We start from the raw sequence: 14,351 nt of genomic DNA on the forward strand, positions 1-14,351 counted from the left end.
GGCCGATGACTATGGCGACCAGGTCGTCGAAGGTGGTGCCAGCGTCGCGGGTAGCCAACTCGTCCTTGAGATCGGCGTTCAATGCGCGACGAAACACCCCCCTCAACGCTCGGTTGCCATAGCCGCTGCCAGCGGCCTGGATGCGGAAGTCGACGGAGTATTCCGCGGCTGAACGGGCCCCTTGGACGCAGTCCAGTAGTCTCCCCTCAGCTTCGGACTCCGTCACCGGATGATGGAAGCAGCTCCGGTCGGGACTCTCGGATGGCCAGCAGCCATGTCTCGGCTTCTCCCGTGAGCAGGATGGTGATGAAGGCTACCTTCGCAGGCGTATGGATGTTGCTCAAACACGAGCGTGCACTGCATTAAAAACTGAGCGCAGCGCCCGGTTTCGCCTGCGTAGCGTGAGGGAAGCGGTAGTTGAAGAGCGTGCCTACTCACGGGCGGGGAAGACTTGGTTGTGAGGGCGGAAATGCGTGCCTCAGCCGCCTCGAAGCGTTGAGCCAGCATGGTGGTAATTTGGCTGACTTCCGCGATGGCTCGGGCCAGCTGACTCGAACGCTCCGCTTGCACGGTCAGGGCGGCGAGGAATCTGTCTTCGCCGGCGGGATCCATGGGTGGTCGGAGTATTATGTCACGGCACTCGAGGCTTGAGGGCAGGGCTCGAGTGACGAAAGGAAAGCGGGGAGGTTGGATCCAAAATACATGGTGAGACAGATACTCGTGAACAAAATGTCTTTACTGAGGCACGCATGCAAAAATAACAGCAGGGAGAGGTAAGTGAGAGATCGGTGACAGCAGACCTGACGGCATGGAATTGGCAATGGTGGCTTTCAGAATACTCAGACGAAGACGGTATTGCGCGATCGGTAAATATAGTCAGACGGCACAATCAAGGGAATGACAAACAGCTGTGGGAACCCAGGTGCGTGATGATGGGAGGGGCCGTCTCCAGGGAGCAGCGGAGATGGTGATAGGAGGGGCGGGGCACGCCCCGGGCGGCGACGAGATGTGACAATCCAGTTATGAATATGATTCAAATAGTTCTGAAGAGGAAAGCATAAATGTTTGCAATTGATTCAAGGAGTCCTCCCATATCAATTCGAGCCGTCAATGACAGCAATGTAGCACCCAGAAAATGCAGAAGCTTGCGCCCAAGCTCCGTTGGAAATGGGCTGATTTGTCAGCTGGGAATTTGTGTCAGCAAATATCAAATAGTTGTCTTGGTGCAACACACAACGATTCACCATGGTGTTATTTATGTGTTTTCCTTCTAATTTCGCCATCAACACGAAGTTTTCAGACCAAACAAAGTACCCAAAATGCATTGTGTGTCGCTTTCTCTGTCAGGGGCGGTCAAAACGTGACGTCACATGGGGATTGTCATCACTCAAAAACAAGACTTCATGAATATTCAGCGCAAGTCTTAAAACGTAAACTATAGCTATATGCTGTGGAATCTTTGTAAAATACGCTCAGTGAAAGTCATTTGAAGTGATTTTATAAATTATGGACATAACTTGTCTGGAGGCGTCGGTTGTCCTTTAATGCTTTAGGTTTAGTATTTCCGGCCCAAACACTCCCTCCAAATGCCCCTGTCAAATTTTCGAACCCAATGCGGCGTGAGTCAAAAAGTTTGCCCACCCCTGGTCTAGGCAGATGACTACGTCGATCATTTCGCTGAGGGAGGTGCCCGCATCGCGGGTGGTCAGCTCGTCCTTTAGAGCGGCGCTCAGTCCACGACGAAACACTCCTGTCAGCGCTCGATCGTTGTAGCCGCTCCGGGCAGCCTGGATGCGGAAGTCGATTGAGTCCTCAGCGGCCGAACGCGTCCCTTGCACACAGTCGAGAAGGAGTCCGTTGGCCTCGCACTCTGTGACCGGGTGGTGGAACACTTGGCGAAGCTCGGCCACAAAGTCCGGGTTGGAACTGCAAAGGCCGGGCCGGGACTCCCGGACGGCCATTACCCATGACTCGGCCTGGCCCGTGAGCAGGCTGGTGATGAATGCCACTTTAGCCTCATCGCTAACGAAGGCGGAGGGTTGTTGTTCAAAAACCAACGAGCACTGCATCAAGAATTGAGCACAGCACCCGGGTTCGCCTTCGTAGCGTGAGGGGTGTGGCAGTGAGGGCTCGCAACTACTCACGGGGGGGAGGAGGTGGCCGTCAGGTTCGCGAGTCGTGTCTCGACCTCCTGCTGAGCCAGCGAGGACGCGATGTGGCGGTTCTCCGCGATCGCTTGCGCCAGCTGGCTCGAACGGTCCGCCTGATGAGCTAAGGCAGATACGAATTTGTCTCCACCGGCGAGATCCATAGTTGGTCGATGTATTATGTCACGTCCGCTCGAGGAGTGGTGACAAAACTCGAGGGACCCCGGAACGTAGTGGGGATCGGATCCGAAATACATGGAGGAGACAGTGATTCAAAATAAAGAGTCTTTACTGAGCAACATCAAGCATAACAGGACGTCGAGAACAAGGAAGGTAGGGCAACGACAAGAACAGACCTGCGTGCGGAGGGTGGCGGGGAACTTCCTGGAATACACCGACAACGACCGTACGGTAAGTCTGGCTTTTATAGCCAGAAGGCACAATTAAGGAAATGGGGAACAGGTGCGTGAACCGGGAGAGCCAGGAAGGGAGGGGCCCGCTCCAAGAAGCAGTGGAGGAGGAGACAGGAGGGGAGGGGCGCGCTCTTGACGTCGACGAGGATGTTACAGCCGGCTGGAGCACTGTTCGGTCGTGTGCTTCCGAAGATCACTCCGCCAGATCCGAAGTTCGTGTGCTTGATGGACCAGCCGTGGTGGGTGTGTAATATGAAAATAGTGATTATTATAAGGTTTAATTTTCATAAATTTGACGTTCGTAAGATGAAAAGTTCGTAATATAAGGTGTTCGTAAATTGAGGTCTCACTTTACAGGATTTTACAGTTGGTAATCTCTCTCTGTCTCTCCCTCTTTCAGCTTAACATGAAAATGATTGAACAAACCATGGACGATTCTCTCTCGAGTTCTGACAATACAGATGATAAATATGTTCCCAAACCTGGAGAAAAAAACAAGTGACAGCTCGGTAGAAGAAACAGAGCAGCAGAAGAACGACAGGACAAAGAGACACAGAAAGAGCCTTCGACCAACCCACGGAAAGTACATGTAACTTCACATAAAAAAAAAGACATGTGACACCTTCTTCTTTCCTGGACACGGATAAACCTCATCAATCAAAATGTTTACACCTGGCCAATTCCTCTAAGCCACAGACACAAAGACGCGTGACTTGTACCGACTCATTTGACTCAGAACACCAGCAAACAGCTTCATCCAGAGGTTCTGATATGAAGGTCATGACTTTTAAAAGGAAAACAGATGGTGGCAGGCTCTACAACAATTCTCACTTCTGTGTGTACTGCTTCAAGCCTTACAGAAAATTGCACGCCAGTTGATAACACAACACAAAGATACCCCATGAGGTGGCAAATGTGCTTCAATTTCCAACTGGTTCCAAAGAGAGAAGAATCCAACTGGATCTTCTCAGAAATAAAGGGAATCGTGCCCATAACAATGACGTTCTTCGTGAAGGTCAAGGAATGTTGATACCTCGTCAGCAATCCAAAAAAAACAGTGGAAGCCAAAGATTACATGCATTGTGTGAATTGTCAGGGCTACTTTATGGGGAGAGCAATGTGGAAGCACATGCAGAGGTGTCACTTAAATATGCATGTGCAAAATTTGAAACCAGGAAAGACTAGGGTTCAGGCCTTGTGTGAATATGCTCAGCCAGTTCCAGATGGTGTAAATGAACAGTTTTGGAAAATGGTGCTTGCTATGCATCAAATGCTGTGCGTAACGAAAAGGTGATTCTGAAATTTGGGGAACACCTCTTCAATAAGCATGGGCATGATGTCTCGAAACATGACTACATCAGACAGAAGATGCGTGAGACAAGACGACTGCTTCTACAGGGGAAGAAAAATGGCAAGCTTCAAGACATGGTGGATTTCTTCATCCAAGTAAATTTCCCTCATGTGATCGAAGCAGTGAGGAAGGTGGCTGGCTTAAATGAGCAATTAAATGCATTCGAAATACCATCCTTAGCACTCAAGTTAGGCCACAACCTCAAGAAAATTGCAAATATTATTGAATGTGAAGGATTAATCTCAGGTGATGACGAAGGTATTAATAATGCATTGGTGTTCAAACAAATCTGTGGCACCAGATGGAGTGAATGCGTGTCCTCAAAGTGCCTCAGAAACCTGCGTGAGGCAAAGTGGAATGTTCCACAACTTCTGCCTTTTACCGAAGATGTGAAAAAGATGCACGAGTATCTTGAGGTCCAAAGACAGGTGTACCAAACAAAACTCAAAGAAGACACAAGTAGGAAACATTGGGAAGAACTTGCAAAAGTTACACTTTGCGAAATTATCCTTTTTCAACCGGAGAAGAGAAGCGGAAGTTTCTAAGATGCCACTTACTGCGTTTACTTTGAGAGATACATCGTCGACACATCCGGATGTGGAGCTGGCTTTGTCTGACCTTGAGCGGAAACTGTGTCGGCACTTCCAAAGAATTGAAATACAAGGTAAACGAGGGCGAAAGGTTCCCATTCTCCTGACACCTGAAGTGCAGACATCCATGACGTTACTTGCCAATACTCGTCATGAATGTGGGATAGTGGATGAAAACACGTTCTTTTTTGCAAGACCACAAGCCCCCAGTCACTTCAGAGGATTTGATGTAATTCGTCAGATAGCCCTAAACTGCGGGGCATAAAATCTGTAAGCAATGTCTTCCACAAAATTGAGAAAGCACATGGCCACAATGTCCAAAGTTCTCAATTTAAAACACAATGAAATGGACGAGCTGGCATATTTCCTAGGCCATGATATCAGAGTGCACCGTCAATTTTTATCGGCTTCCGGAGGGGACATTGCTGCTTGCAAAAATTAGCAAGGTCCTCATCGCTCTGGAAATCGGAAGTTTGTCCCAGTTTAAGGGCAAGAATTTGGATGAAATCAACATTGATCCCCATGGTAAGAACACATCTGCATATTTTAGGAAATAATTGCACCCATTTTTTTCTCTGCCAGCTGAAGTTTTATCTGTTTCCTCTGTTCCTCAGAAAAACTATGTGGTGACACTGATATGTCAGGCACTTATGATGAGGACGATAAAGATATGACAAAATGTACTCCTACATCAACATCAGCGCCACAATCATCTGGTATGACTTTAAAATATCTTAGGTCAAAATATTTTTTGTTCAATGCCTTCCCGAAAATGTAGACCATTGGTGTCATACATGTCAGTATAGATTAATGTTGACACAGAAAATAATTGTAAATTCAGAATACTTGTGAAGTTCTCCACTGTGAGTCTAATAAAGGGTAATGTAATGTAATGTGATCTAATCTAATCTTGCACAAGGAGAGTGGGAGGAGGGACAAGCAGTCACTGATGCTGAGACAGCAACGTACCCACCCGAAATCCCATTATGTGTTTGCTGACGGGTATATTACAGACGGTACACATATGTTGTGTTTTATTTGTATTTACAATAATAATAATAACTCCCAAACCCAGATAAATACAGAGGGTTGTGTCAGGAAAGGCATCCGACGTAAAAGCTTGGCCAAGACAAACATGCGAATCAAACCTCTGAAGATGGAGGACACCGATTCGCTGTGGCGAGCCCTTGAAGGGAAAAGTCGAAAGGAAAAGAAGAAGAGATACGGATCACTTTATAGTACAGTCATGTGTCCCACGATGCTGCCAGTGCCACTCCATTTTACGTGACACATACGTCACAAGAGGCCTTCAAGATCTGCATTCGATAGATTTAGCACCACCTAACACCGTGACTCGACTCGCCTTGAATTGGTCACCAGGGGAACTCTCACGCTCAAGTAGCCTCTGCTTTTCATTTGACAAAGAGTGTTAATTGGTCAAGAGAAACGTCCGTAATAGTTTGCAGTCTTAAACGCCTTTCTCATTGGCCACAGGAGAGCCAATGGCGCCAGCATTGCTGTCATTGGTTGGAAAACTAGGTTAGTTTTCCGACAGGCATGACGGTGAAGAGAAACTGGGTCACCGATTGAAAATCGTTTATGTCACAGTTCTTGGACTTTCTACAACGCATTACCCGGCCTTCAATGGATAGTCAAATCGTACTGTAAGTATTACATGTAAACCAACATGCGCATTGTCTATGTCGTATATCGGATACTTCTGCCTCTCCGGTGTTCATCCATGATGATGTATGTCGTCGATGTTTTCACAGCGGTGTGAAGAAAGAACAGATTAGCTCGCTGGTCATTTCTTGACATTTAGCTTACCGTACTGCCTCTCGCCACTGGCGTTATTAGTCATTTGACCGAAATGTTATAGTGGTGAAATGAATTGGAACACACCCGTAGGTTACCGATGCGTTCATACAGCTAATCAAATCTTTAAAAAAAAAACCTGGAATTTTAAACCTCTGCCTATGTTTCTAAAATGTGTCCAGTGCTAACCACCAGGTGAACATTGCGCCCTAAAGCTAAGACATTAGCTATGTAAACAGGCCTCGGTCAGCTACTACTGCACTTTTTCTTCGAGAGCATCCTCTGTTCTAAAATCTTCAAGAATCTATACGTACTGTTTCCGTAAAGAACCCAGCCAGGTGTGGTAGTGGCCCACCCTTAACTCTGAAATGTCTTGCTCATATTTGGTCATAAAATTGTGACAATTTTGTTTGGCACTGGTTGTGCCAATCAAATCCGCGTTTCTCTCTGCCGACGGCATCATTTGATGGTAATCAATTTCCAGTTTGTACACACTGTTGTGTGGGCTTAGAAGTGGACTGACAGTCATGCTACATTGTTAAACTTGAATTCGTCCCCTTGAAGCGACCACGATCAGATTGTTGTCAGATTTTGGCTCATGGGCATTATGGATTCACGAGAAAAGCATTTTTTTTTCAGAAACAGTATTAAAAAAATCACACACGGGCCTGACACGTTTTGTTTTGATGTTGTACCTTATTGAATGACCATTTTGTTTCAGAAGAACTCGAGGTTTGTTGTGAACTTCAGACTTGTATTTGTGCTCATATCCAGATAGTAAGTTCCTTTGTCATTAGTGTTACCATGAAGATATCGTGATAAAACCAATGTTCCTGTGACACAGCAGTATTGTGGAAGTTGTATTTTTTTGACAATGCACATTACAGTCTAACGGTGTGCTACAAATTAATAAATTGTGGTGTCCAACTTGCCCTGTTAAATCTAGCGCCAAAAAGCATCACTGGTTCTCTTGTTGTATTTACATAGAAGACATTTTTTTAGATCCTTTGTGATAATTTGCCTTCAAATTTGTGTATTTTTAATTTGAGTTTTTCTGAAATAACCACTTCACAAAGCTTTGTGCTGCTTGAAACTCACAGGCTACACTTTTGTAATCACAGTATTATACTGTTATGGCATGACTACTGGCACAGATATATTTGTGAGGAGATCGCAAATTGCAGTTCAACTTGGGTCATATTCAAGTTTGTGGTAAAAGTGGCACAGTGCCTGAGATATCTATATTGTCCAAAAATTATGTCTTGTTGAAGTTATCCCATTTTTAAAGTTATTTGAAGGCAGTTTTGTTTAAGCCGGACTTAGTAATAATATTTTTTATATGCAAAACTGGACTTGCAGAAAGAAACATGTACTACAAAATAAATAACAATAAAGGTACAGTGAGACCTCAACTTACAAACTTAATTGCTTCCCAGACAGTGTGTAAGGCGAAAAGTGTGTATCTAAAAAAAAGAATCCCATAGGAAACCATTAAAATGGGAATAATCCGTTCCCGGTTTTCCATAAAATATACTTTTCAACTAAATAAGCCTTAAAACTACACACAACATACCGTATTCTATATATAATAAATGTGCTATTGTATTGTGATGAAAGAAATACACTGCATTGTATCATAAAATCACTTTATTTACATTTTTGATGGTCATTGATGGCTTGATGGAATGGCGTTGGAGGTCGAAGGTCAAAGGGAATTGCTGTTTGGAAAGAGAGGCACATTACATGAGGACTGTAATTAAAGAAATAAACTGTGCTGTAAAATAAAGTTTTATTTACCTTTTTGATGGTCGTTGATGGCTTATGGAAGGAGAGTCACCATCCATAAGGACTGTTGGCAACTTAACCTCTGGTGTGGCTTCTCTTCTTTTTTCTTTGGGGACTCCTCATCATTTTTACTGATTAAAAACCTCTTAATAGACACCTGTTGCTTTCTGACTTGTAAGGTCTTACGAAGCTGAGGCATCACATTATCGTTCATCATGTTGATGATGGTCATAGCCACAGTCTTTTCTGGATGGAACTGTTCGGTAAAAGCCTGCACATCATTCCACTTTGCCAACATTGTTTTTATGAGCTCACTTGATGTTGCAGCCATCTCCTCCTCGCCCTCAGATGTTCCCGAACGAAGTCCGTTTCTGGCTTTAAAATCCGCAATAAGCACAGAACTTCCAGGTTTACTTCCAGAATTAGCCGTGCTTTCTCGCATAAAATAGCTTTACTCACGCTGTCGCCGGATAGCTGCTTTTCGTGAATCCAAATTAACAGAAGTTTTTCAACTTCTTCGATTGCCCGAGACCGTCGCTTTAAGAGCATGGAAACACCTTTTGCAACAGACGCACCTTTGATAGCTTCTTTCTTGCGAAGGATGGTAGCGATGGTGGATTTAGCATAGCCGCGCTCTGTCGCTAAATCATACAAACGCACACGTCGTTCGTGTTTTTCAATTATCTCCTTCTTCTCAGCGATGGTGATTTTATTGTGTTTCTTCTTGGGCTGAACACGAGCCTGTAGTGGGTTTTTTTCGGTGCCATAATCGTAAAAGTATAAGCAAAAAGCTGCAAGGAGGCGATGGACGTGTGCATTCAATAAGAGGGGCTGTGCACAGTAGCGTCGGCTGGAGCGCTGTTCAGTTGCCGAAGATCACTCCACCAGAGCCGAAGGTCGTGTGCTTTCGTGTTCTTCCGCAGAAGATTATGTATTTATGTATACACACTTCCACCGAAGTGTGTAATATGACAATAGTTCTTATTATGAGGCTTAATATTCATAAATTTGACGTTCGTATGATGAAAAGTTCGTATTATAAGGCGTTCGTAAGTTGAGGTGTCACTATATATATATATATATATATATATATATATATATATATATATATATATATATATATATATATATATATATATATATATATACACATTAAAGTCTCGTTATATCGATATTCAAGGGAGTCCGAAAAAATATCGATATAACCGGGACTATCAATATATCCGACCCTGTTTGCATGTAATTTTCTCTGTGCGTGCATAGAAATAGTATCGATATAACCGGGACTATCGATATATCCGATATCGATATAACGAGACTTTACTGTATATATATATATATATATATATATATATATATATATATATATATATATATATATATATATATATATATATATATATATATATGTGTGTGTGTGTTTTTGAATGGGAGGAATGTCGGAGCCATTCGACTGCCATCGCTGGACACCAAAGGGGCCATTGTGCTTTTTTGCGCCTGTAATGGGCAGCATCTTCACAGCCCCGCTTTGTTTAGCGGAAAGGTCAGTGCTGTTGGACAGTCTGCGGCTAGATGGATGCATGGCTTGGGGAACCCGCGATAAGAAGAAAGGAGCATCAGCGCAGAGCGCTGATGCGTATGTGGAATTGTTGCGGCTTGGAATTGAAGCAGATTTATGTGGAACAGGAGATGTGAGACAATCTCTTTTCGTCAATGGATGCTGCAGCTGCGTGTTTGCTTTCAACATTTAGCTTGTAGTCGACGTGCACGTTCCACCATGATGTCCCTGATCCACTGGTGGAAAGACACTTTGATCCTCTCCTCTTTCATCTAGAACTGCTTCATGTCATCACAAAGAGGGTACAGCAAGTCCTGAAGAATGAATGTCTCTCTGTCTTTGTTTTGTCATATTGTCTCTATGCTGTCATATTATTTGTTATTTAGGTTTTTTTTGTTCTTTTGACTTCAAGACGGCGCCGCGAGAGTGGCTGCCTTTCCAGCAGCTCATGTATTTTATTTACTACTTTCATTCCTTTCATCACTTTTCTGCTGTGAAATGTAAATTTCTCCACTGTGAGACTAATAAAGGCATATCCAATCCAATATATATATATTGTGATATCATGAGAGGCTGGCTCTCAGCGGGACGGGACAAGAAGTGCAATGGACGACAGGTTTGGATACAAACAAAAGGTTTTAATCAAGGGTTCCAGGGGGAATTCACAAGCAACAAAGGTTCGAATAGTGTCTCTTCCAATACTTGTCAAAATCAAGTCTCTTCTGATAGTGCCACTTAGCAGTTTTTTTGACGACGATACTAGTGCAGCGTGTTCTACCGGAAACAAATTCATTGTGTGTTCTACATACTTGGCAATAAAGACGATTCTGATTCTGATTCTGATACTTAAATCCAAATAAAGTCTCTTCTGCTACTTAAATCCAAATAAAGTCTCTTCTGAGGTAAAACTGAAGACGGAGTTCTTTACAAGAGTCTCTAGGCCTCACCCCTCTTGACGTCCTCGTCATGTAGTGTCCAGTCGTGTGGTCCCAACTGGCAATGAGTTCCACGCAGCAATCAACTTCTCCACAGAGCACAGCAATCGAGCTTGTCTTTCCCCAAGCTTCACACTCAGAGGCTCTCTGCCTTAAGAGCCCTGCTTTCCAATCAAGTCCTGATCAGCCGCAGGTGTGTGGGTTTAATTGCTGCCTTCCACCAGGTGGGGCCAAGACTCTCTCTGGGTGGAGCCATCTTAGGGGGATGTATTTGCCCTCCAGGACACAGCCTCTCGTGACATCACACATCCCCCCCCTTGAGACCGATGTCCTCGGCGGGGTGAAGGATGCGAAACAGGCCAGGAAGGCCTCCCTTCGGGAGAGGGCATCCGCATTGCCTTGGCGCTTGCCAGCCCTGTGGACAACAGAGAAGTTAAAGGCCTGCAGGCTCAAGAACCATCAGGTTACTCTGCTGTTGGTCTCCTTGTTCCTGGCCATCCACTGGAGAGGAGCATGATCAGAGACCACCGTGAAGCGTCTTCCCAGGAGATAGAAGCGCAATGACTCCAGCGCCCATGTAATGGCAAGGCACTCCTTCTCCACGGTGGAATTATTTTTTTCCCTGGGCAACAGCTTCCTGCTAAGGTACAGGATGGGATGTTCCTCTCCTCCATGTACTTGCGAGAATACCGCCCCCAGACCAACTTCCGATGCATCCGCTTGCACCATGAAGTCCTTGCTGAAGTCTGGTGCCACCAGGATCGGACTGGAACATAGCGCCCGTTTTAGATTGGCGAAGGCCATTTCGGCCTCTGGGCTCCATTTCACCAATCGGTAGTGTTTTTTGGTCGTCAATTCTGTCATGGGGGCTGCTATAGTAGCAAAGTCAGCGATAAAGCGTCTATAGTAGCCAGCCATGCCTAAGAACGACCTCACCTGCTTCTTGGTAAGAGGTTGGGGCCAATCTTGTATAGCCCATAGTTTTGCTTCTTGAGGCTTCACCAGCCCCCGTCCTATAGTGTAGCCCAGGTAGTTGGTCTCGCCGAATGCCAACCTGCACTTTTTCGGGTTTGCTGTGAGACCTGCTTTTCTGATGGAGTCAATCACAGCTTGCACTCGGGGTAAGTGACTCTCCCAGTCGGGACTCTGTATGACGACATCATCTAAGTATGCTGCTGCGTACATCTTGTGGGGGGTGAGAATCCGGTCCATTATGCGCTGAAACGTGGCGGGTGCTCCATGGAGACCAAACGGGAGCCTGGTGTATTGGTAGAGCCCCTCAGGTGTGGCGAAGGTGTCTTCTCCTTTGATGCCGGGGTCAGGGGCACCTGCCAATAACCCTTTGTGAGGTCGAGAGTGGTGATGAAGCGTGCCTGTCCCAGGGAGTCAATAAGGTCATCAACACGAGGCATCGGGTACGCATCAAATTCAGACACCTCATTCAACTTCCGATAGTCATTGCAGAATCGTATTGACCCGTCTGGCTTGGGAACCAACACGATCGGACTTGCCCAGGCACTTTGGGACTCCTCAATTATTCCAAGTTCCAGCATCTTCCGTATCTCCTCTTGAATAGCTGCCTTACGGGCCTCCGGCACCCGGTATGGACGTTGGTGGACCGTTTTTCCAGGTGTGGTGCGTATGTCGTGTTGCACCACGTCCGTGTGTCCAGGTATGGAGGAGAAGACGTCTTGGTTACGCTCAACCAATTCGAGGGTCATTTGGCGTTGGTGTGGGGACAAATTTGGACCCGTCTGGACGTCTTCTCAGGCCGGTTCCTTCGCCTCGCTGGGGGGTAGGCAACTAAACAGCGCCTCTCTGGCATGCCATTTCTTTAGGAGGTTAACGTGATAAATCTGCTCAGGTTTCCTCTTACCAGGTTGCCTCACCTTGTAGTTCACCTCCCCCACGCGTTCGATGACCTCAAAGGGCCCCTGCCAGGATGCCAGGAACTTGCACTCCACGGTTGGTACCAAGACCAGCACTCGGTCCCCTGGCTTGAACTCTCGAGGCTGGGCAGGTCTATTGTAGGAGGCTTGCTGCTGTCGTTGGGCCGCTTCCATGTGTTCTCGCACTATGGGGTAAATGGCCTTCATCCTTTCCCGCATGTCCCCCACATGCTCGATGAGGGTACGTTGTCGGCACGGCTGCTCTTCCCAAGCCTCTTTGGTGATATCCAGCAGTCTCCGGGGCCTGTAAGAGTACAACAACTCAAAGGGTGAGAAACCGGTAGAAGACTGTGGTACCTCCCTCACGGTAAACAGCAAGTATGGGAGCAGTTGATCCCAGTTTCGGCCATCTTCTTTGATAACTTTCCTCATCATGGCCTTGAGTGTTTTGTTGAATCGCTCTACCAATCCATCTGTCTGTGGGTGGTAGATGGAGGTTCTCAGCTGCTTGACCTTGAGCAGGGCACACAGGTCCTTCATGACCTTGGACATAAAGGGGGTTCCCTGGTCGGTCAGTATTTCCTTTGGGATCCCTACCCGGCTGGCGAGAGCAAACAGTTCCTTTGCGATTTGCTTTGTGGTAGCCTTTCTGAGGGGGACAGCTTCTGGGAACCGGGTGGCATAATCCATCATTACTAAAATATACTGGTGTCCCCTCGCACTTTTTGATAGGGGTCCGACTATGTCCAGCCCAAGCCTCTGAAAAGGGGTCTCAATGATGGGTAAGGGAATTAGCGGGTTTCTGTATGTGGGCTTGGGCGCCACCTGTTGGCACTCGGGACAAGAACGACAATAGTTCTCGACATCCTTGTGTACCCCTGGCCAGAAGAACCGTTGCAAGATTCGCTCTGTTGTCTTTTCCACCCCTAGGTGTCCCCCTAGCAGGTGGGTGTGTGCCAAGTCTAGTACTGTAGCTCGGTGTGGTTGTGGTACAAGAAGTAGCTCACGTACTTCATCATTTTGCTTCGTAACCTGGTATAATAGCCCCCGATCAACCACAAAATGGGGGTATGTGGGGCTTGTCCTTTCCCCCAGTACTACCCCCTCTAAAACCTGCACATTCTTCATGGCGTTGGCAAGGGTAGGATCCTGTAATTGGGCTGTACCATACCGGCCTGTTAGAGGAAGCAGCTTCTGGGTCCCTGGGTTCTCATCACCACTGGACGCCGGGAGATTTTCTGGCGCTGGAGTTTCCTCGGCGGTCTCTGGGCCAGAGTCCGTCTCTGGTGGTGCATTTGCTGTCCCGAGGAGGGCACAGGCTGGGGAGAGTGAATTAGAGGGGTAGGCTTGAGTATTCACTGCACGCGTCTTACCTCTCCCCTTCCGAGGCAGTCGGGCCAGTCTTTCCTGTGTTTCTCTCCACAGGGGGTGAAAGGCCGGGCAGTCGCGTCCAATCTGGAGGGGGACAGGGAGAGAGTCAACCACACCAGCTACCGTGCGGATGATTCCCTTGGTTGTGGTCATGGTGAGTTCCGTAGTGTGGTACTCTCTGGTGTCTCCGTGGACGCAGGAGACTGGAAGGGTTTTCTCCGGAGATAACCTGGTTGGATCGACCAGCGTTTGGGGCACCAAGGTGACCAGGCTTCCGGAGTCCAGCAGGGCTTCAACATCCTGTTGATTGACCATCACTGGACAGGTGGGGGGTCTTGTTAGTGCGCTTTCACTACCCCCCAGGAGGGAGGCATAGTGAGCAGGGTGGGCACTAGAAGAGTCAGCGGTCGGCATGGACTCTTCCGCTGGTTTTCCACACTGCCATGAGATGTATCCCGTCTCTCCGCACCTGTGGCATCGTCTGGTTTCGGTGCCAC

The 14,351-nt window shown here is 46.8% G+C and overlaps 1 protein-coding gene across 1 annotated transcript in view; it reads left to right on the plus strand.

Moving 5' to 3' along the window:
- The first annotated feature begins 6,040 nt into the window (after nt 1-6,040).
- The window catches only part of bmal1a (basic helix-loop-helix ARNT like 1a), a 59,905-nt gene continuing 51,594 nt past the window's right edge, over nt 6,041-14,351 (plus strand). Inside the window, exon 1 of the mRNA XM_088997570.1 lies at nt 6,041-6,165. The gene's annotated coding sequence lies outside the window, so the exon portion shown is untranslated. The remainder of the gene's footprint in view (nt 6,166-14,351) is intronic.

The sequence above is a fragment of the Hippocampus bargibanti genome, linkage group LG05, assembly GCF_051943395.1.
Source record: "Hippocampus bargibanti isolate YZ-2025 linkage group LG05, ASM5194339v1, whole genome shotgun sequence".
Lineage (NCBI taxonomy): Eukaryota > Metazoa > Chordata > Actinopteri > Syngnathiformes > Syngnathidae > Hippocampus > Hippocampus bargibanti.